The following is a 7,174-nucleotide window of genomic DNA, read 5'->3' on the forward strand; positions in this document are numbered from 1 at the left end:
TACTACTTTCGGGGCACGTGGCGACTCACGGGGCAGCTAATGCACGAGTGACGGTCTCTTCTTTTCCTTCGCGATTCGTGGGGATTCGTCAGGTGTCGATGTCCTTCGGTTTTTAATTCGGGAGCAACCGGGGCCAATCAGCACGGTTGAGTGGTGACGATGACCACAATCCAGGGATGTCTCATAAGGGATTATTGCAGGTGTTGAATATTCGGGGGTCCAGTATGTGGAATTTTCAGAGGGCGATGGCTTCTCCAATTGATCGGGTGGGGCCGGAACTGATATCTTCCTTCGGCTGATGTCTTCGCGATGTCCAGGGGCGGGGGTAGTGGGGCGATGAGGGGAAAAGTCTGGGGAAGGGGTATCCAACGGTGGCGGAATTTACCTTTTAGGGGGCAGTCTGTAGTGGGAGAAAATATGTAGAAAAATAATAAAAAATAAATGAATATGCCTCGTCACAGGATACATAATGACGGTCAAACTCATTTCAAATTTGTGACTGTCATAAATAAAATAGCTTCATCTCTAGATAGATGGAAAATGACCGTAATTTTGATTTCAAAATGCACATTAGGCTAATGCAAAATGAATTCAATGAATAATTGATGATAAAAAAATGAGCTCATATCTGTATAGATAAAAAATGACTGTCATTTTTTCTTTGCCAATTGTGACGGTCATAAAAGGATGGGGAAATTGTAACATTTGTGGAAAACGTCTCGTCATATGACCGTCAATGATGATCACATGACCGTCATATGACAGGTCATGTGATGCATTCGCAGCTCTATCTGAATCTTATTTTAAAAAAAGCAAATTCTCAACTCTGTGGAAAAGTTGAGTGTAAATTGAAAGGCAATTGAAAATCAAAAATTCAATTTTCAAAATGGAAATCTGAAAATAAATTGAGAGATAATTGACAATCAAAAATCCCATTGTCAAAAAAAATCCAGTTCTCAACTCTCAGAAAAACTTGAAATTAGATTGCGAGATTATTCAGAATCAATAATTCAATTTTTAACTCTAAAAAAAAATTCAACTCTCAACTTTTTTTACGAATTGAGAGTTGGATTTTTTTGTTTTTGAAAATCGGATTTTCGATTAGAGAATCGGCGAATTTTTGCAAATTGTCTATATTAGAGCTTTTCCCGAAATTTAGCGCAAATATGGTGGTTTGCATTTGTTTTGTTGTTTCTTTTGTTTTTGACAATAATATTATTAGTATTATTATTTTTTTTTTTTTTACTTGTAAATGAGATTTCCAAAAAAATATCCTCACTTTTATTCACAAAAAAATACTTGAAATAAAAAATACGCCAAGCACGTCGTTCAGAAATCATATTGAATAGAGGGACCTGATATCTCAAGTGAATGAATCTAGTAACGTATATGAATGGAACGGGCGCCATTGGAGACGCTAAATAACAAAACGCCCTCTACAAATTTCCGGCTTGAGAATACACATAGATGATACATACGCTCATATGTCCATGTGTGAGCAGACTTTTATATATCTGTGAGCACTCACAAACGGGCCATCTTGAAAAAACTAGCGCCACCAACGGTAACTAGCGTCGCTAATTGCCAATTCGATTTTCAGAAAAAAGTCCACTTGGCGCGCCCGGTTTTGGTGTAAGTCAATTACACTGGGCACTTTCCATCATAGGGCACTGTCTAACACAGTGCTAAAAAGGAGAACTGTGATTGATCAAAGACATATCTTAGTTAACACCGTGTCACTCTGTGGCCGTTGATGGAAAGTACCGATTGTTACCGATCAATTCATTAGGATAGAACGCCTCAGTACTTCATCAGTGGATTGCAACCAGGGTTGGGCGGTTTCATGAGAATCGGGGTTTTCTACGGTATATAGTATAATACCGGTATTATACCTTTTTATGGTAAAACTGTAGAAAATTGGTATAGAACCCCTCTAACCTGACAATCCAGAATAAGCAATTTACAGCTACATTGAATATTCGGAACGAGAGCAGTTTGATAACCAAAATTACTTTTTTCATAAAAAAAAAGTGAGATTCATTGACCTGCCAACTACATTGAGTGGAAAAGTCTTGATAAATTCTCAGGAATGAGTAATAAATCGACTAAAGATAAATTTCCGAACGTGAGTATTGCTAGTATTAATTACCATATTTGTTTGCAACAATTAACGACGAAAATAGAATACAGAGAGAGAATGTTGTGAATTAATTTCTCGTATGTTTGATTTCTCAGGATCCATCATCATTGGGGGTTGGAGGTAAGAGAAGGAAAATTGATTCACCCTCACAGAATTCTTCCACCAAGAAGTCCACACTACGAGCCTTAAATTCCGAGGTAGATGAAGCCTTAATGGAGCTTTTGTCTGGCTGCAATTTGCCATTCAGTGTGGTAGAGTCAAAATTTTTCAAACGCTTCGCTAATCTCCCCAATCCATCGTATAAAATCCCATCACGAAAAAAAGTAGCCACCAAGCTCTTGGATGAGTTATATGGAAAAATGAGTAAACAGTTGGAATGCAGCGTTGAAACAGATAGTGTGTTATTAATCGACGGCTGGAAAAATTCTTCTGCAAATACCAAAAATGTTGTCTGCACAATCTACACAAGTGATAAGAGGAGTTATTTTCTTCATTCCTGGGATTTTACAGAGTTGAGTAAAACTGGAGATGCATTAGCCGATGTAATTGATGAAGCTGCAATCATGGCTAAGGAGAAATTCAACATCAACATCTACGCGGTAGTGTCCGATAATGCCTCATCAATGATGCGCATGGGTCGACTGGTGAACATTTGTCATACGACCTGTCACTCTCACAGTGCAAATTAATTGTTGAAGTCTCTTGTGACAAAAGAGTTCGCTGAATCTATCAATAAGTTACTGCGAGATTTCAAGAGCCCTCGAGGAGAGAGAGAATTGAAGAAACGTGGTGGTACGAGAATTATGCTCGCCTGTGAAACACGATGGTGTACATATAGAGATACCATGCGTTGCTGTCTCAAAAATTTACACATCATGCGCCAGATTGTCCACGAGAAGATCATCACCCCCAAACCAGAACACTTGAAGCTATTGGAAGACAGTACTCTTGACGGAAAATTGCAAGATTATGTAGCGCTATTTGACCCTGTATGTGAGCTGGTGAACAAATGCCAGAGGACCGAAACTAAAATCGCAGACGCAGTCGAATTTTGGATGACACTTAACATTCCTACCGAAGATGATTCGATTGATAAAACTCTAGAAGGTCGATTGAATAAAGTTTTACAGCCGATCGCTTTGGTGGCAAACTATTTACATCCCCAATATCAAGGGAAACGATTTGCTCTCTTGCAATCTTTCAACACGACAGTTTCTAAATTCTTAAATGAAGAACTGGCGAAAGAAGGGTCTGAAGAGTTGAAAGGGTTGAGGCAGTTCCAGGACAAGGAAGAGATTTTTGATACTCTATTTAAAAAAGGAACTAAATCTCCTCAAACTTTCTGGAGTCTGGTTCACGTGCATTACCCAGCACTATCGACTCTAGCAAGAAAATTACTCAATATTCCGAGCTCTTCAGCCTAGATTGAGCGTCTATTCTCTAATTGAGCTTATATCCACTCAGACATTCGGAATCGTCTCACCGTAGAACGGTCCATGAAATTGGTTTCTGTGTATTATCATTTGAAATTGCAAGATCCTCGGTGGCGAGAAATTGACGAATTTCTGTGCAAAGATGATGTCGAAATGGACTGATTAATTGATAATGTAGTGTAGATTTCATTGTGAGAATAATTTTTATTAGAACTTCTAAACAAAACATCGTGTCGGTTCCATGTACTCGATACATGAATATTGTCAAACAATAAATTCTGCTCTTCATGAATGAACGGTGTTTATGATAAACAATATCAAATCCTCCACTTACGTTTGTTTTAACACAAAAAAATCTTAATTGTACCAACAAGTTTTATATATTGAAAAAACATTTAGAACAAGAAAAGACATTGAATAATCCACTCCTTAGTATTTTCCTCGGAAATAAGCTTCATCATGGAATAAAAGACTGGGAAAATAACGTATTCCCTCTTGAGAATATCTCGCCATAAGCTTCAGCTTATTAAACAAATAGCTATCCATAATCAGTCTAAACTTCAGAAGTCTCGAATATTTTCAACGTAAAGTTAAACTGCTTTTGTTTTAAGAACATCGTCTCGCAAATAATACATTGGTTTAAAGCTTAACTTCTTTTTTTAAAGAAATTTTTTTCGCAAGTCATACATTACTTTACTTCACATCTTGAACTCTCAGATGGTAATGCACCTCTTTCAACTTCTGGTGTCGATTGGGAGTTAAATCATTGGAAGGTACCACTTCCAGGCGAAGGTCTTTGGCTACCAGCGGGATTGCGAAGAGTCTAAGAACGAATTTCCCCAGCTCGGGAAAATTTGTAGAAGCAATTTGCCAGAACAACTTACATGACTTCAACTTCTTCTTGAATAATTCATTAAACACATTTCCTTGTATTTTGTAAGCCTCATAACCATTTAATCCCTCCTCAGACAGCACCTCTACTATGAACTGCTCCATTTGTATCATTCGAGTTTGATTTTCGACGAATAGATGTCCACGATACTTGTGGTGAAAAAAATTCGCAGCAAGCATGGCTGGAGACAATACCTCCTCAAAATTGAAATTAACATCAGTCAGTGATTTCTCCAATAGAAGCCACTCTTCAGCCAACTCTCCCATGTTGATCTGAGCTACTTGACATCGTTCATGTAAAGAGAAGAGAGCAGTCATCTCCTCGAGGGAATTCTTTACGTGTTCTTCGAAAAGTGAATCGAACAGTTTTGGTACGTTACCTCGCAACTTGATTTTGTCCTCTCCTACAAGCTTCTTCAAGATCGACAAGTTCTGAACATACTAAGAATACAGCTGTCTTCGCTATTGCCAAGAGTTAGTAAAATCCCCTCGAAGGGATGGTAGAACTGTTCCCCCACGATCGACGATGTCATCTTGGATGAATTGTTGATTCAATTCAGCGACTACTTTTTTCAGTTGACTGCATTGGTGCGTATGGTCGAGAGACTGAGCCAGCAATTCGATCCATGCACCAGTCTTAATAAAATACCAAATTTGTGGTTCTTTCTCTACACTGGAATCCATCGCCTTGCTTCCTCAGACTACAGCATATATTTCCATATTATGTTTCTCTCGTGCCAGCTCTATTGCCTCAGCAATTATCTGCTTTTCCAGAGATTGAAATTGCTGTCCATCTTGGATATCCCAGGTTTTGGGGAACATCTTCTTATTCTCATGTGTTACAATAATTCCCGCAAATTGTCCAAATGGTTCTGGATCAAGTTTGACATTCGAGAGTATAAAGATACAATCTGAAGAAACTAATTGTTTCTGATCTTTTCCAACTGAGTCATGGACAATTTGTAAAATATCCGTAGCCAGAGCTTCGATGGACGGGGGAACGTAAGACGGCCTCATTTTGGAAGTCAGAGCTTTGGAGTAGCTTGATTCAACTATTTGAAACGATAAACCCTCAGCGTATATGAGTCTAGCTAGAGCGAGATCGATATCTTTCTGCTGTTTCTCAGTAATACTGTCGATGTAGTTGCCCATCTTACGTTTTCGATTTGGTAGAGCCGATGATGGACTAGAAGTGTGAATAGATGTTGTCGCAGGCAATTCGGATGCTGTTTGAGGGACATTATCCAAAGGAATGTGATGTTCAGGATCATCGGGACCTTTCTGATGTTCAGAAGTGCGCAGGCCTGTTGTACTTGATTCAAGTGTGTCCAAATATCCATCAGCTGAACATTTTTTTCTAAAATGAAAGAGTTCAAGAGAATCGAGGAATTATGCTTGTGTTGACTTATTATATTAGAGGCACATCGATTCCTATTATCAATTATTATGACCGAGTTAATAGCTGCGAAATGCAAAGGTAGTTGAAACTCTATACCTGTGGGCTTTTAACCTCTCCTGTGCTGTGCTCTCCCAGGTTTTGCCACACACTTTGCATTTTGATCGATAACCTTCGAGTCTCTCAAAATCACCCTCCGCCCAAAAGTTATGTTTAGGCCTTCCACCTGAGTCCATCTTTCCTCTTTTTTCAATAATTATCGTTAAGCAATTAGAAATTTTAATGTTATTAAACCGGCAGAAATATAAGGGGTGTTATTGTACACCCACGTGACTGCGCATACTTTGTTCGCGCCGAAAAAGATGAGTCTCAGCGAATGGCGCGAGATGGTGCTACATGTGGTATAAATGGTAGAAAACCTCTCCGGTATAATACCTCTTTTTTTTACATGTAGAAAACTAGGTATAATACCAGAGGTATTATACCTGCCCAACCCTGATTGCAACATTACTCAACCGGAGTATTCAAAATCTCAATTGATTCAAATGAATATGGTTTTAAAGATTTACATAATTTCCAGTTGATTCCTCGATCGACCGTTGAATCAAAATAATCTACAATCGAATGTTTTTCAAGTAACTATGTCACCAAACTTTGATTTAATTTCGGACATTGTAAAATATTTTCCCCGAAATTTGTTTATTGCTTTCTAGAAATGAACTTCGATACCCATCTATCAACTACTCAATTACACATAATTTTTATTTTCTGAAGTATACACAAAAAACCGGGCGCGCCAAGTGGACTTTTTTCTGAAAATCGAATTGGCAATTGGCGACGCTAGTTACCGTTGGTGGCGCTAGTTTTTTCAAGATGGCCAGTTTAGGAGTGCTCACAGATATATAAAAGTCTGCTCACACATGGACATATGAGCGTATGTATCAAAGAGGATAGACCTGAGTAGAGGCCCGGATCGGGGGGTTTGACTGACTCCAAAAATGTTAGTTGGTACCCCACGGGAAAGGCGGCGTCCCGGTCGAATTGTCGGTAAATGTGAGTCGGGTGTGTGAGTAACTCGGCACTAGCAGTCCCGCTGTGACAGGGATAGGTTCGGAGGGAGATTTTTGTCCTCCTTGTACTCAATGTGTACTTTATGTTTTTCAGTTAATTTATTCGCCGACTAATTAATATTAAGAGATGAAACAAAAACTGTTCAATGGAGAATTAAATTCCCCAACCATCAACCCCCGTTTCATCCCTTAATCTCTGCAATAAAAAAATTAATATTGCGACGAAAGTCACGGCGCTATAAGA

The 7,174-nt window shown here is 38.8% G+C and overlaps 1 pseudogene; it reads left to right on the forward strand.

The window, feature by feature from the left end:
- The first annotated feature begins 2,247 nt into the window (after positions 1–2,247).
- LOC107042521 lies at positions 2,248–3,735 on the forward strand (annotated as a pseudogene).
- Positions 3,736–7,174: the final 3,439 nt, after the last annotated feature.

Source organism: Diachasma alloeum, unplaced genomic scaffold (genome assembly GCF_001412515.2).
Source record: "Diachasma alloeum isolate Michigan unplaced genomic scaffold, Dall2.0 Dall_scaffold_00486, whole genome shotgun sequence".
Lineage (NCBI taxonomy): Eukaryota > Metazoa > Arthropoda > Insecta > Hymenoptera > Braconidae > Diachasma > Diachasma alloeum.